We start from the raw sequence: 16,061 nt of genomic DNA on the forward strand, positions 1-16,061 counted from the left end.
TTTCTGAAGTTGGCAAAAGGAAAATATGGAAACTAAAAATGATAATTTTTCCTTCCATCTCCAGGGTCAGGAACCTGGGTGTTGCAGCTGTGCACTCTTTCAGTTCAGGAAGCCAGAGAGTGCAGAAATGCAGCAGAAAGGCAGAAAGTCTAGAGGCTTCCTTTAAACAAAGGAAATCATATAACACCTTTAAGGTTTCCCTGGCTGACTGCACCACTTCAGCTACCAATGGGAATCTTATAGGGGACTATCTGCCACATATTTCCATATCCAGAATGATAATGATCAAACAAGAGACTGTTGGCCTATGTTGGTTTTGTAGCTGTCGGTGGATTAAATTAAGTTAATTCTAGGAACAGCTGTTTTACCAACTTTTTTTTGCTATGTGTGTAAGTAGGCCAGCAAGGAAGAGGACAAAGAAACAGAGGAAAAGCAATAAGATTACAAAAGAGCCTGATCAAGAGCTAAAGTTTCGTGGGATAACTAGATAATAACTTCTCCTTCCACATATGCTGTAGGCGCAGTTTCCTGTATCCTTTTCAAGTACTCACAGATGAAAGTTGGTAGCGTTTCCCAGTAGTTTAAAGACACTTTCATTTCAGTCCTCTATTTTCAGATGCTTATAGGTTTGAAATAAATTAGCCTCTAGGCTTGAACTTTCTTTTTCTAAGCCCAAAGGTAGTAATAGTTTCAAGGGAACTGACAAAATTCTACTTGTCAATTTTTTTAGTGGCCCTGTCATGAAAAGGAGGAAGATAATAGTGTTTTCTCAGCATGTATGATGTTTTAGACTCTCTTTTTTTTTTTCTCGTACAAGAGAAAAAGTGAACACAAATGCTTCTCTTTTTGGACTGAAATTCTTGGCACAAAACCATGCACATCAAGTGTCAACAAAAACCTAGGTTTTGTTAATAGCTTCGTGCTTCAGCCAGCGCATAGGGTTTTCTTTCTTTCTTTCTTTCTTTCTTTCTTTCTTTCTTTCTTTCTTTCTTTCTTTCTTTCTTTCTTTCTTTTCCTTCCTTCCTTCCTTCCTTCCTTCCTTCCTTCCTTCCTTCCTTCCTTCCTTCCTTCCCCTCGCTCTTTCCCTCTCTCTTTTTCTTTCTTTTTCACTGAATACGATAGAAAATCCAAAATAAAGTTATTAATTATGGGAAATTGCTTCTCCATAATCTTTTCATAGAAAACTCTAAGTTGAAAGAAGCTGGCAAGATTGTACTAACAGCAATAACATATTTTGATTTCTTTTGAGTTTGACAATATAATACGGTACCCAAAATTATAAATAATCTTATTTTCAGATTAATTTTTTCCATTTCTGTTATATCCTCAAAAACAAAATAAAGATCACAATGCCATCACACTTGCTTCCAATTTGTGCCTTTTGGCAACTGAGTGGTCAATCTATGCAGCTTTCTGGGCAAGATTCTCAGAAATAGCTTGACACTGTCTGCTTCCTAGGTCTGAGAGAACGTAACTGACTTAAGGTCACCTAGCTGGCCTCACGACAAATGTGGGAATGGAAATCATGTTCTGACAGTTTTATTTCCAGCTGTTTTATGCATTAATAAATACTCCAATTTCATGGAAAAGAAAAGAAAGGTATCATTTTATGAACATACCTTCAAAGATTTTTCTCTCTATGGAATGCATCTTGTAAAATAAGATCTTGCTTGCATATAACAGTTATTCCGAAAGAGATGTATTTGTCTTTAAGCTGTATTAGTATTATATTATATAATATAATATACATATACATCTACATCCTTATGTTGAATTCATGAACAACTTTGCAAATCCTTTTTGCTATATCATGTTAAATTTACTAGATTCTTCTTGATGTGCTATATTTCTAGAATTAGATTTGTTATTTATTGTGAAAACATTAGATTCAATGTTCCATGCATGTACTAAAAATTAAAATCTATTACATAAATGGTAATTAATTTTGACAAATATACTTAGAATTGCAGTATTAATTTTATACTAAGTAATATATGAATATTGGCAGTTAAAAGAAAACTTATGGCAACAGCACAATTGGCTAAAATAAATTGTCAGCAAGAAATTTAAAGATATTCAATATTGTCACAATTTTTTGTGAGAATAAAAACATAAAATTAATGATGCATTACTGGAACTTATTCAAAATTAACTATTGAGATAAATAAGAAAATGAAAACATACTTGAGAACAGAAATAAATGTTTGTTCTGAAAATATGACTTTATATATTGGCTATAATATGTCTTCAATCTATGATCTCTCTTACCTGAAGAAGTTTTATCTAATGTTTGATAGGAATGACAGTTGGCTTGATAAAAGAATTTGTTTCTTGATGAAGATAACATTAGTCCTGCAAGAAAAAATACAGAGTTACTATAAATCAACAAAACTGTATTTTGTACATATTTGAAAAATCAGGGAAAATATTACCAAAGGTCAAAAAGTATGAAATTTATCCAAGCACAAATAGCACATAAATGATAGATTTCTTAAATCTGGTTATAAAATTATACAGCAGAAGTTTAGTTTCCTATTTTTGAAATACCTTATCTAAGTGTTATTTCTGCCTTGAAATCAGTACCATTGAAGTTCAACATTATATTTACAAAGTTGGGTGGGTTGGTGGATTTGATTTTGAACTTCTGAAGCCAAACTTTACTTCAATGCATGATCAACAAATCTGATTGCTTTAGAACAGTAGTTCTCAACCTTCTTAATGCCGCGACCCTCCAATACAGTTCCTCATGTTGTGGTGACCTCCAACCATAAAATTATTTTCGTTGCTACCTCATAACTGTAATTTTGCTACTGTAATGAATCGTAATGTAAATATATGATATGTAGGATGTATTTTCATTGTTACAAATCGAACATAGTTAAAGCATAGTGATTAATCACAAAAACAATATGTAATTATATATTGTGAAATATTTATTTCTAATTACAAATAAATGAAATTTTGGCATTGTAGTCCAAGGACTTCAAGTCAGATTCCCTCTTCTTTTAAATATTCAAATGCATTGTGCAAAAAAATAATGGTAATCCTGTGAATTATGTTGAATTTTTATCATTTTTGATGCTGACATTTGATCGGAATTGCAAATTAATGGTGGAGAATTGGGCCCCAAGCCTTTGTAAGGTAAGCTCATACCTGGCAAGGAAAGATGAACCCATATAAAACTTCCAAGGGGAAAGATGGCAATTAATTAGCCCCCATTCCAATTTAACTGACGAGGACCACCATAATTTCTCCACAGCCTGCCAATGCTTGCTACTCTGGCTACTCTCTGCATCCAAGCCAGAGAAGTTTTTTCCTCCAAACAGGGAGAGGGAAGGATCTGCTCTCAAGTGTTAAGCCTGAGCAGCAGAAACCCTGCATGAGGCTGCCTTTCATCCATGCTCCTTTCACTCCGGTGGGAGGAAAGGAGCTGAAGAATGTGAAGCAAGAGCCCGGCCCCTTCCTTTCCCGCTCATGGTGTCCCTCCTTCCTGCCTGCACTCACACAACCCTCTTAAGTTCAAGTGTCTCTGAAGAGAGTCAGCTCAAAGTTACAATTGATGGGTTGTTGTTCCTCTTCAACTTTTGTGTTTCGTTTGAAGCGCCATTGTACATACTTTCACCTTCAGGACTTCTCCCCTGCTCCCGGGATTTGCTCACAGTGTCTTCACACTGCGTATCATCCCACACTTCCTTTTGCGCGACACTCACGCCTAAAGAGCTCGGGAGGGACAGACCAGAAAGATGAGAGACACCGCTCGTGCAGCTCTTTTGGAGCTCCAGCAAAAGAACCTGGGAGAAGCAGCCCCAATGACAAAGTCCCTTCCACCACCACCCAATCCTCTTCTTGACATCACAGCCACGTGAAAAACCAGCACCCTCCCGTCTCCCCAGGCCAAGGGGCGCAGAATGAAGCAAATTTTGGTCAAAATATGCCTTCCACAAGGAAATGCTTACCTTGAGATGCTTTTTCTATTGCCCCATCTATTAGCATCTCTATGGGTGTGGGAATATTGAGGGGGGCTCTCTGCTTTTCTACAGATACAATTTTGCCGCATGATAAAAAAATGGTTAGAAATCCTGTCAAGTCATGTGATTGATTGAATTATTTCCACCCTTCTTTTCCTCGTAAACTCCCCCCCCATTTTAGAACAATACTCAGCAGCTTTTTTTCATTATGTCAGACAAAAATGGCTGATGACAAAGAGGAGGATTGCGGCTGCCGTTGCCAGGGAATGCTTGGCTCTCCTCGCCACTACTCTGGCTGCAGAGGCTTCAGCCACAAGGCGAATGCGGAGGTTGATTAGGGTCTGGTATCTCCCAGTCATGCCTTGAATGTAGGAGGATAACTCTTCCTGATTCCTCTCTTCTCTTCCCCCTCCCTTTTCCTACTTCTCCAGGCTAGGAAAGTCTATAGTGTCTCGGTTCCTAAGACCATCGGAAATATGTATTTTCCAATGGTCTTAGGCGACCGCTGTGAAAGGGTCGTTCGACCCTCAAAAGGTTGAGAACCACTGCTTTAGAATATCTGTACATGTCAATCAACCTATCACATCAATGACTCAGAAAGCTACTGGAGGGTATTATAATGTTTTATTAATCAAATTTAGAGAATGTAGGGCCTTGCCACCTTCTTAACCACATAACTTAATCAAGAAGAAATGATTTTGCTCGAGTTGGCTTATTATTAATCAGTTATAAGAAGGGAGCAAACATAATTTAACCAAATTTTTAATTCAAAACTTATCAGGCAGAAGCAAACATAAGCAGAAACTTGAACACAGTTGATCAGTTTTTTACATTCATGTGTGCAGGTTGTATTATCAGAGAGTGCAAAATTACAAAACCATGGGCCTCAACAAAACTCAAAATTCTCTCATAATCTGTGGAAAGTATGCTATCATATCACTTCTCTATGGGAGGGAAGTAGTATGAACATGGGTTTATGGTTTGGCTTGTATCCCTGGATGGGTCTTCACACCCACATTGTTTTAAGAAGGAACAGCAGATTTATTTCTCTTCTGGCCTCTTGTTACAATTCACTTATGTGATATAGAAAAATGTAGATTATAGAATATAATGAAAATGTTATGTCCTTATATCAAGGAAACCCAATAATGTTGGGTTTATAATAATTTCATAGGGAAAAATGCTTCATTTAAAAGCAAAATAAAACTTCCTTCTGGCAGAAAATTGTAATTCCGCCAGAAGAAAACTAAAAATTCTTGGAATCAGCATTAGAAGCAGATAATTATTATCTCTCATGAAGCATTATCATACTTCTCTTTCTTTATCCCTGTTATTTACAATGTCCTACTTAATCATGTATTTATATATTTTTAACTTAGGGCAATATTGCACATATCTAATAAAGTATATTTTAGTTCATGAAAGTTTAAGCCAGATTAATTAGTCATCTTCTTACAGTAGGTGCCACAAATTTCTTTTCTTATTTTTGTTCCAAGAAACTGATATGCCTAAGGCTCTGAATAATGATGTTAATAAGAGTCACAATGCCAGATTCATTTTCTATCAGTTTCTGAAATTTCCTATTAATCATCTTAAAATTATTTCCCCTTTAATTTTAAAAAATTATACCAATTGCTTTTGTATATCCAATCATGTGTTCTTTTCTCTTGGCTTGTCATTTGTAATTCCACTTTCAGTAGTTTCTCTGTCAGATAAAATTTGTTCCACATCTATCATTCCATCATTAACTTTTTTTGGACCTAGTCTACTCTTAGAGTCAGACATCACTACTGACAGGGTTGATATTGTAGCTACTAATTTCTGTTTCTCTTCTTCAAAGAAGAGTTGCTGGGCTCAGCAGGGCTAGTGTTACAAGATTTTGGTCCCTAATGTATTTTCTGATGTATCTTGGCATCAGGAGAGCTATCATCTCCATGAAACACAGATGCTAGGATTACTCATTAGAACAGGGGTCTTCAAACTTGGCCCTTTTATGACTTGTGGACTTCAACTCCCAGAATTCTTCAGCCAATTCCAGAAGTGAATTGAACACTTATTAATGCAAACCCTGTTAGCTAAACACATCTCCCTGTCCTTCAGAACTGCAGAATGTCATGTAGAAAAACCTTCCGTTATTGGAAGCAAATGTTCTTTGCCTATGATTGCTGAAAGAATTAAACAAGGAAGGTACTTTGTATGGGTCCTATGAATTGTGACTGGTGTGATGAAAACAACAAGGGCAGGGAGATCAGGAAGCAATGATGAAAACCCCAAGGATATGATACTGGTGGATAATGCGATTAGTGAAGGACAACTGCAGGTGAAGGATGTTAGTTGGTCACACGGATATAAACATATGTTGGTCCTTTTCTTAAGAACAAGTGCAGGGCTATGAATGATTGCCAGGCAGGAAATGTGGAATCAGGGGGAGAATGTATCACAGGCATAATTCATTGTGTGAGCTGACATTTGTCAGTAACTGTCAAAACAACAGAGACAACAAAACAACAGTGAATAGGAAAAGAAGATAACAAGCACATATATGCCATACTTGGTAAGGTCAAGACCAGAATTATGTTCTGAAACAAGATATTGGCAGCAATTATCTATCTGTTAATCATGAATGGTGCTCAGATGGCCATAAACAAACCTGGAAATGATTATTTCCGAGTCCTGGAAGTTATGTGAGTCATTGGCATGGCATATTTTACCTTTATGGATAGGAACTATTATACAGTGACTTCTAGGATTTTGTGACTTGTTATTTTTTTGTGAGACATGACCATGTTTTATTTGTTTGTTTGGGCAGCTGTACATTTTTCCATATTTGTTATTATATAATATCTGGGATCACAGAGCTCACCGAAATCTAGCTCTGCTTTAATAGAATGCAATCAAAACATTCACTCAGCTTGCTAAACTAGAAGCAACCAGATAGTTAGGATGCTATTTAAGTTTCTAGAGCAGAAAAAAATCCAAGCCCACTTTATCCTAACTTCATGTTTGGAATGAACCCCTCTTCTTTTAATTCATGAATTGATTCATGAATTTAAAAAAAAGATATAGATGAAATGGATCTGAAGGGAAAACTAAGGAAATGATCAGAAAGCTATCAACACTTGGAAACCATTTAGTAAACTGGAATAGGGCAGTTGAGTTATTGTATTGATATAGGAAGAAGATTAAAATGAACACATATGAAATAATATATAGCCTAAATTTGGTTACATATAACCTAAGTTCTTTCCTTGACATAAATTATTAATACTGAGCTGGGCATTTTACAACCCCCCCCCCAAGGCCCTGTCTGGCTTGCATGAAGTCAGCTGGGAATTAGAAATCAAATGTAAATAAGTGTATGGCATGCATGCAGTGCTTTTAATTTGATGGCAACTGTTTTTTTTTTACATTTACATATGTGTGTGCATGCATACATAGGCACCTTCACAACCCTATTGGTTCAGCCTTCCATATGTAGTCCCTTGGGAAAATTAATTACCCACCACCATTCTAATACATTCATAAGTAAATGTTTATCATTGATTTTCAGTTTGGAATGGGTTCTAAAAACAGTCCCATTGGCCAGGTGGTTTTAATATCTAAACTAAGTTTCTTTGTAACTGCCTGTATCCATTTTAGTTCTCTTAAATTTGTGGGCTTCATGCCAACTTCTAAGTCATTTTCCACAACCTGCAACAAAATATACATGCTCAGAATTATGTGCCATGAAATAGGCACATATGTTCTAGCCATTAAAATCAACCTTCTTTAGGATTTTATGGTAGATGAGTACTGTTGGTCAACTACTATATAGTGACAAAACAAATGGGCAGTTATTTTGATTTAAAAGCTCACACTCCATCAAGCATAAACTTAACACCCTCATTACCAGAGGAATCAACTTTACTAGCATATATTACATTTTTGTACCATTGTTTTCTACAGTAAAAGTATAAACATGGGGACTTTACAAATATAGATCTAAACCATTAATTTCACAAATGCTTGAAGGCCGAATCCAAGGAAGTATAGATAGTGAATATGGCAAACTTTCCACACCATATCAAAGTTAGATGGCTGACTCAGGGGAATGTTCTGAGATGGGCATTAATTCCTTCATGAAACTGAAAGGGAGTTTCCCCTCTAGATTATTCTGCAATCTTGCTTTTCTAATAGATGTAACTGACCACCTGAAAGCACTAAACTTAAAGCTTCGAAATAGAGAACCAGTGATAAGACAGATGGAGGAGACTGTTAAATCATTGAAACTGAAGCTTACTTTAGGGAAAGGGAATGGTTGGTCATTTTGGTCTATTTCTCAACTCTGGATAAGGCTGTACTCTCGTCTTTAACAGAATTTTCAGATATAATTTCTCATACACAGAAACACCTTGATATATGACTGCAATGATTTCCAAGTACTTGAACCACAATTTCAGTTTTTTGTCTACACCATTTGCTGTGGAAATTGACAATTCTGCAGAGGAAATAGAGATGGAGTGAGTAGCGCTTCAATATGATACTATTTTGAAGCAGAAGCATATAGATGTTGGAAGTTCAGATTCTTACTAGATTCTTTTCCCAATTAATTGCTGCTTCCACAAGAGCATACACACACTTTTTTCCTCACCTGTGAACACTCAGAATTGGCTGATCGATATTCATTATACTCAGGTAATTTCCCTCCCAAAAACACATTTTGATATTCTGTTCTAATTAATAAGCAATGGCTGAGACCTCTGGCCAAACTGATATGTTGAAAAAGTAGCTTGATTTTAGTCTTTATTTTTGACTCACTACAGTCTTGTATCAACGCATGAAAAAGACTTCAGTGTTGCACACTTTGGACTAATGAACTAACTCTCAAATAGCACTTGTGTTGATTTGAGTGTGAAACTTTCAGTCCTTCTTGTGGTAAGTGGTAATGCCATTAAGTCTGATCTTAATACATTAGCATTTGGGTTTCTGGGGTAGAAAAAAATGTTTGAGCTAAAAGAAAGCAAAGAATATAATAATTGTTCATTAGTTAACTTTGTAAAAAAACTACTAACTAAAGCTTTCTTAAAAATTCCCAAATAGGACATATACCCACAAGGTGGCCAACCGTCCTCCTTTAGGGAGGACAGTCCTCCTTTTGTAAGTTCTGCCCTCCCTCGAAAAGTGACCTCCTACATGTCCTTCTTTTCGATATTTGAAGACTAATCTGCAGGGCTTTTTTTTTTCTCATATAATGCTCAAAACGGAGTTCCAGCACCTTTTTTGATTTTTTTTTTTAACTTTTGCATGAGCTGGGCTACTCCCCTATTGGCTTTCGAAAGCCAATAGGAATTGCTGCTGAGCGTGCCAAAACATCCGGCCGGTAAACTTTGCACATGCAAGTTGTCTGCAGCGAAGGCGAATTGACAGGAACTTTGCACCCCTCCCTGCCACCCAACTTCACTATCTCCTAGTTAGTCCCAAAGATACCTGGAGGAGACTAACTTCCATTTAGTGATGGAAAAATCAAAAAAGAGGAAATGCCATTTCAAGATAAATTGAATAAGGAATTTTCATTCATCACATCAAAGAAGGATAACACTGTTTTCTGCAATATTTGCAGCGGAGAATTTTGTATTGCAGTTGGGGGCAGAGCAGCTATTACGAAACACTTGACCACCAAGAAGCATAAGCAATCATCAGATGCATCTGCTTCCAGTTGTAAAGTAACAAGTTTTTTTAAAACTTCAAAGTATTCTGAAGATGAAAAACAGTTAGCTGCAATGGAGGGAACATTTGCATTCCATACCATACCATAATTCACAATCAAAGTTTTCGTAGTATGGATTGTACAACTAAATTATTGAAAAAGTTTCACGATGCTAAATTTTCATGTGCCAGGACAAAATGCGAGGCTATTATTAAATCAGTATTTAAAAATTACTGTAACAAAATACTTACAGAAGACTTGGAAACTGCAGCATTTGTAACAGTTTTATCTGATGCATCCAATCATAATGAAACTAAACTGTATCCAATGCTAGTAAGATATTTTAATGTTACCAAGGGCATTCAAGTAAAAAATTTAAATTTAGAATCCATTGAGGGTGAAACTGCTGAAATTTTGTCAAACCATCTATACAGAGTAATAAATGAAAACAATTTGAAATCCAAAGTTGTTGCACTAACAGCTGATAATACAAACACAATTTTTGGTGGGCGAAGACACAAAGGGGTGAATAATGTGTATGTAAAATTGCAAGATTTACTCCAAAAGAAAATACTAGGAATAAGTTGTAATGCACATATTTTGTCAAATGCAATCAACACGGCATCATGTGCCATGCCAATTGATGTAGAAGTAATAATAACTACAATTTATTTGTATTTTAGTCATTTTACAGTTCGTGTGGCTACTTTAAAACAATTTTGTGAAGAAGCGAATGTTCAATACAAAAAACTTTTAGGATATTCAAAAGTTAGATGGCTTGCTCTAACACCTGCTATAGAGCATGTTCTACAATTATTTGAGCCTCTCCATTCATATTTTTTAAGTTTAGACAAATGTCCAAAACTCCTGGAATTGTTTTTCAATAATGAAATATCTGAGATATTAATGTATTTTGTACATAATCAAGCATCTATTTTTCACAAAACAATTCAAAAGATTGAAGATGAACACATTTCAGCTACAGAAGTTAGTCTTATTTTGAATGACTTTATCCTTCAATATAAAGCTCGATTTGAAGAAAAATTTCTTCTTTTAGTTATAAAAAGAAAATTGTCAGACTTAGAGGAATCAAATCCAGGCATAACGGAAAAGTTTATCAAAGAAGTGCAGAATTTTTATCAAACATGTTTTCAATATATCGAAGAATGGTCTGAAACAAACATCATTGGAAATAAGTTTTCAATGGTGTTTTTTGACTTCATCGCAAGTATATTGGACAGATATTGAATCTTGTGTTGAGTTTTTATCTAAAGAAATGCCAGACGTTAAAATAGACGACAATTGTCTCTTTGAAGAAATTAGAAGACTGAATGTATTTTTAAATTCTGAAAAATTAATACAATGGGAAAATAAACATGTTGAAATTGATAAAAGATGGGTGGAAATATTCAGCCATTTCAAAAATGAACATATTCCGTGTGAAAATTTATTTATTCTTGTTCAATTTACGTTGTGCTGCCCTGGAACTAATGCAGCAGTTGAAAGGGTTTTTTCAAGTGCTAATGATTTTTGGAAAAGTGAGAATGTTGATACTCTAGCTGCAGCACTTGCCGTAAAATTCAATATGAAAAATATTTCTTGTTCAGATATTTCCAATATATTGTTAGAAGATGATACATTGACAAAAAATATTCATTCAATGGAAAAGTATTCATTTAAATAATAAATAGGCATGTAAGCATAATTACAATATAAAATGTTGTTACAAATGTTTTTATTATGCATTTATCATATTATAGTGTATTTTGTATTATTGTTGCAATGAATAAAATGTTTATTTTATTTATGATATTTTTTTCTTCAATTTATTTGTGTCCTCCTTTTCATTGTAAAAAAGTTGGTCACCTTAATACCCATAACCTAGATTATTTAAGAAATACAAATCTATTAATCTGGATTTGACTTTATGTAAAGTAAAATTTAAGGAGATTTAATCTTTGTTTTCCTAAGTTGTTTCTACTCAAATTTCATCTTTATATAGTAGTTAGAATGGAAGAGAGGAAGTATTCCTTGTTATCAGTAAATAAAGTTCATGTTTATTGCAATATCTGCAATAATCTGCAAATGCCTGCCCATACTTAGCACTTTTTTATTCCTCTGTTCCTTTCCTTAATGCTTTCATTTTGCAGCAAAATATTCCTCCTTGTGCATTGTTCCCCAACTGATTGCATTGTCTTATTTTCTGGGCATTACATGGATAAAACCAGCACAATTTTCTTCCTGCAGAAATGTGACTTTTCCAGTTGGTTTAAAGGGATGCAAATATGGTGTGGCAAGATCCCAATACTGAACAGTTTGGCTTTGAACTAGCTTTTTGCAGTGTGGAACTAATCACAAGTAATTTCACACAGAGAAACAAGGTAAGCTCATGTGCCATTATTTGATATTGCAAAAGATGATCTGGCTTTGGCTCCTCAAATTGTATTGAGATCTGGTTCAAAATGCATAACTACATTTGCAGACTTTATTCCTTTTTTCTTAGCACTATCTCCTACATACCATTTAACCTTTTACTTCTCATAGGAAAATCCAGATGACAATGTGGGGGGGGGGACAAAATTACAGTGTTCCTTGTGCTATTTTCTCATAGGTTTTTTCTGACTTGATTTGAATGTTTAACAAAAATATTTTAAAAATTCTTCCAATAACGACTTCAGTTGTAACTTTTATTATTTCCTTATCAAGCATGGGAATAAAATCATTTTAGGAATGGCTGTTAATCGCAAAAGGATCCTACTGATTTCCTTACTTTTTACAATTTTTGAAATACTGAATATATTTCATAAATTAATATGAATAAAAATCATAGATGAATATCATTGTACAAGTTTCCAAATACACACACAAACACACACATTGAACAAACATTCCATGTCCATAATCAGTTTCTGTTAATATTCCCACATACACTTCCATATTTTCTCTCAAATATTGTTATAATTATGCAAATATGCTAAAGGATGTGATTTACTAGATAGCAATAGCAACAGATCACAGTCATGGGACTTTGGCTTTTTCAGGAAAGATATGTTACTAATACTGGAAGTACATAAATTTCTCATTTGCTTTACCAATTGTGGATTGGCAGGGCTCCAGGATAACAACATCAAGTACCCAGCTCGGAAATCAAGTAAACCAAATGAATTGTGCTATACCAATGTGTAATACTACGGTGAGTACAATGTGGTTTTAAGCCAGTAAAATTTCGTTTAACAGACAATAATCTGTTAAAATGATCATCATTGTGGCAGATGACTTTTGTTGTCCTTGATGTTGGGTTTTGTATGCAGAATTTGGTTCTGAGATTCCAGGGACTGTATAAGCTCTAATCCACACAGTAAGAACACATATGAGGAAGATGCCTTACCATTCTTTTATCAACAAAGAGTTTGAGCTTTGAAAATAGAACAAGCAGGAAGAACATGAATTTATAATTCAGATAGAAGGGACTAACATCTGTTAACACAAGAGTTGAAGGTAACAGTAAAGATAACTCTGAAATTTCAGAGCTTTCAGAGGGAGGATTCTAATATTCTGCAGGTGCAAACATTAGGTTATTACCCTACCACATTCCTGCTTAGATAATTTCATACATTCCAAAATTATATTTTGAAGTGTAAATGTTCCTGTCAATTTGTACTGGTAAAGCTATGCAGTGTAGCAAATCTGGTACATTATTTCATCGGCTTTTTCATCCAAGATGTAAAGGGAAAAAAACCAAAACTCATACCACACAACTGGACAGCAGATGAAAAATTTATATGAAGTCATACGTCTAATATCTGCCTTATTTTGTTCCCAGCCTTTTCTTTGCTGCCTTTTAAGGTATAACAATGAATCATTCTTTTAAACATTGTGCATGTCACATTTTTTAATAAATTTAGTTTATCCAGATTCCAGCCATCTATGAACTGGTGGAAGGAAGCTTACACCAGTGGTTCTTAACCTGGGCGATATTGCCCCCCAGGGGGCGATTTCATTTTTCAGGGGGGTGATGGAATGAAAAGGGGCAACGGAATGAAAAGGGGGAGATATGGGGGCGATGGAGAAAGAGGTTTTGGGGACACTTTTGAGACTTTTTCATACAGTGAATCGCTGTATATCTGTCGTACAAAAACATCAGATCGTTCACTATTAGTGGATTGAATTGTGTTTTCAAAAGTTCCTCCAGCTAGTTTCAGAACGCCGTACATATATGAATACACATCGCTTATCTTCATGCGCATTGCACAGCAGCCTCTACCCATACAGTGGGGCGCCACTGGCCAGAATGGGCAGTGATAGAGAGGGGAGCGCTTCTTTCAAAACATCGCATGCTGAGTGGCTCTGTAAAGCATTTTGTGTGTCTCTTTGTATTGTACTTTTTTAGTGTGCACTCCAGTTCGATATTATATTTTCTTTGTGTCTTTTTAATCCTTTTTACAGTGTGTGTGACTATATATACTTTCCTCGAATCTTAATTTAGTTTCAGAGTTTTTGTCTTGAAATTCTTAGTTCCTGCATTGCGGTTTGTTCTTATGCCCTTTTTATATTTCTTTTTGCGTCTTAAATTTCACTTGTAATTCAATCATTAAATGTTACTGTTTTTCTTTTCGGGCATTTCACTTTCTTGCAATTGAATTTTGTTTTCAGTGGTCATTACATTTAAATGTCTTGAATAAATAAGATAATAATGAAATACATGTATCACGAAGTTTGGGAATAAAGTGACAGGTGGCACCAAAACTTTTCACACAGTTGAGATATGGGAAAAAGACTGGAAACAAATTATTTGCATCAATATGTCCTGATGACAATTTTAAAGAAAACAAAAAAAAGTGTTTGGATAAATTGAAGAATTATTTCCTATGCTGTGATTGAGAGGTTAGGTTGGGGAGGGGGGCAATGACAACTTCCTCATTGGCTCAAGGGGGCAATTTGTTCAAAAAGTTTAAGAACCACTGGCTTACACAACACATTTCCTTGTCCTTTCTTTCTCTCTGAATCTTTGAAAGACTGTTGAAGAGAAGGTACAATAACTTTCTAAATGGGGTATACATACAGAAAGTAGGGTAAAACACTACCTCTGTTAGAGCAGGGGTATTGACAGCACATATCATCATTTTTCATCAAAATGTTGATATGTGTGCTGTGACATCACAGTAAAGTCTTGTCCACATTTTTGGTCATTGTGTGTGTTAATGCTAGTCTTAATACTATTCAATGAGGTTTCTTGACATAAATTTCAACTGTAAGGGAGGAAAACAGAACTTAATTTTTCAGACCTTCCTGCTTTTCAATAAATCTTGAGATTCATTTCATTCAAGTATCAACTTTGTTCTTTTGAATTATCTCAGCAATTATTGGTTCCATTGACAGTCAGAAGCAGCACATTATCTATTTCATCCTGATTGGGAAGTGTCAGGCATGGGTTATTTAGGATAAATAAGGATGAAAGTGAGGCTGGAGGTTAGTTCTCCAAGCTTGTGGGTTGGTTTCTGTATGTTTCATTACCAGGCTAAGTAACATCTTCAGTGGAGTTTATCAGTGTCAGTGTTTCTCTGTTTATAAGAGCTTCATGTGGTCAGTAGGTCGTGTAATGGGGAGGACACATCAGGTGTGTGTCTTGTGATAGGTCTTGTGATGGGTCAGGTGTGAGTTGCAACAAGTGAGGGTCTTGTGATGGGGAGTTCACATCAGAGGAGGATCATTGGGAGATGAGGTGCTGGTTGGGAATGGGTTGTGTGGGTTGGTTGAGGATTGGTGTTGTTATTGGTTGGCTGTGTGGTTGATTTGAATTCTGAGGTGTTCATAGGCTGGTTGTAAGTCAATGTGTCTCTTGATGGAATTGCAAGCGTGGTAAGTTTATGAATCATCAGCCACGTAAACACCCTCCAGGCTTCCGAGTTTATCGAAGTCAGGCACTTCACAAGCAAGCACTTGTATGTGCTATTCTTAGAGCCTTTAGTCATTACATATATAGTACAAATCCCTCACTTTAAGGAAGCGGTTTTCAACTAGTTACACAATTTTCTCCCTAATTAAATAACCGTGCATTACTAAAGATCCTGTAAAAAAAAGTTTTTCAGTTTTAGACTTAAAATATCAAATGAATAAGCAAGTAGAGCAGTGGTTCTCAACCTGTGGGTCGGGACCCCATTTGGGGTCGAAAAACCATTTTACAGGAGTCACCAAACAATGCAGTCCGCCATTTTCCCCCTTTTCTTTAGCTGTGCTACTCCCTTTTATTCTATTGGCTTTTGAAAGCCAATAGAATAGACTCTCTTGAATAGAGTCTAATTCTATTGGCTTTCAAAAGCCACTAGGAATTGTCCAGGCTGTCTCTGCCCTGCTGAGCCTGCCAAAAGTCCCATTCTGCAAATGGTGCTGCACCAGTTGAGTAGTCC

General features: G+C 35.6%; 1 protein-coding gene across 7 annotated transcripts in view; it reads right to left on the reverse strand.

Moving 5' to 3' along the window:
* The window catches only part of LRRC4C (leucine rich repeat containing 4C), an 817,554-nt gene that overhangs the window by 185,904 nt on the left and 615,589 nt on the right, over window positions 1-16,061 (reverse strand). For all 7 annotated transcript variants that reach the window (XM_039343308.1, XM_039343314.1, XM_039343307.1 and 4 more), the window contains one exon: window positions 2,269-2,352. The gene's annotated coding sequence lies outside the window, so the exon portion shown is untranslated. The remainder of the gene's footprint in view (window positions 1-2,268; window positions 2,353-16,061) is intronic.

This window comes from Crotalus tigris, unplaced genomic scaffold (assembly GCF_016545835.1).
Source record: "Crotalus tigris isolate CLP2741 ecotype Arizona unplaced genomic scaffold, ASM1654583v1 scf7180000017841.2860490, whole genome shotgun sequence".
NCBI classification, from domain to species: Eukaryota; Metazoa; Chordata; class Lepidosauria; order Squamata; family Viperidae; genus Crotalus; species Crotalus tigris.